The sequence below is a fragment of the Sinocyclocheilus anshuiensis genome, unplaced genomic scaffold, assembly GCF_001515605.1.
Source record: "Sinocyclocheilus anshuiensis isolate Anshui unplaced genomic scaffold, SAMN03320099.WGS_v1.1 scaffold18111, whole genome shotgun sequence".
Classification (NCBI taxonomy): Eukaryota; Metazoa; Chordata; class Actinopteri; order Cypriniformes; family Cyprinidae; genus Sinocyclocheilus; species Sinocyclocheilus anshuiensis.
In genome coordinates, this window is record NW_015541848.1 from 1 (window position 1) to 899 (window position 899).

Genomic DNA, 899 nt, shown 5'->3' on the forward strand with positions numbered 1-899 from the left:
TCAGCGGAGCCTGCCACTGAAGGTGTCTCTATCGAATTGACCGTATCACTGAGCACACCTTTCTCTGTATTAGCTTTTTTTAAGCATACAAATCATTTTTCTCATACTACAAAACAACAGGACTATCAGGGATGTTAATTATATCACAGTTAATCATATCTTTTGGAAGAATTGTTATCACTAATATGTGTTTTCATAGAGTAGAAGATTGAACCGGATCTTGAATCAGCTGCCCGGATGTATCGAAGACAGATCTTAAAGAATACAGATGAAAAACCAGACCTAGTTGTTACACTAGATCTGCACAGCTGTGAAAAGGATCGTGAATGAGAAATGTTAGCTTTTTATAAACGTCCAAATGTTGATTGGACAAGTCCGTTAACTGTAAAACTTAAAGGTATGTATTTATTGGTGCAAAGTAGCTCTGCTTGTTTGCATTAGTACTTTGAGGATTATTAAATTGTATGTAATCTCTATTAAAAACAGGAGATGCTGCATTAGGGAATGGAGTAAAACGGCACTTTTTCTCATTGATAATGGAAAAGCTCCACCATGGATTTGAACTTGACATCGGTGAGTTATAATTGAAAACATTTTGAAATGCTGTACAGACCTTGGACATACCATTTCCTTGATCTCCACTTTAGTCCCTGTAAGAAATACAGACATACAGGATGTAATACATTTTACCTTTTTTTTTTTTTAAGTATATTTAATAGTTATGAGCATAGATAATATAGGAAGGGATGATTAAGTATGCTCATCTGAGTGCATTTTACTTGTTATACATTTTTCAGATAACTGTGGCAAAACACTGCTCTTCAATGGCGAAGATGATCACAAGGTTCCTTCAACATCCAGAGCACTCTTGGATGGTGATCTGTTCAGAGTTGTGGGAA

At 35.6% G+C, this 899-nt stretch overlaps 1 long non-coding RNA gene across 1 annotated transcript; it reads left to right on the top strand.

Moving 5' to 3' along the window:
• The first annotated feature begins 1 nt into the window (after nucleotide 1).
• LOC107690884 (uncharacterized) lies at nucleotides 2-871 on the top strand. Its single transcript, XR_001634495.1, has 4 exons — nucleotides 2-22; nucleotides 200-397; nucleotides 487-573; nucleotides 798-871. It is a non-coding gene; the product is annotated as an uncharacterized LOC107690884 (long non-coding RNA).
• The last annotated feature ends 28 nt before the right edge of the window (nucleotides 872-899 follow it).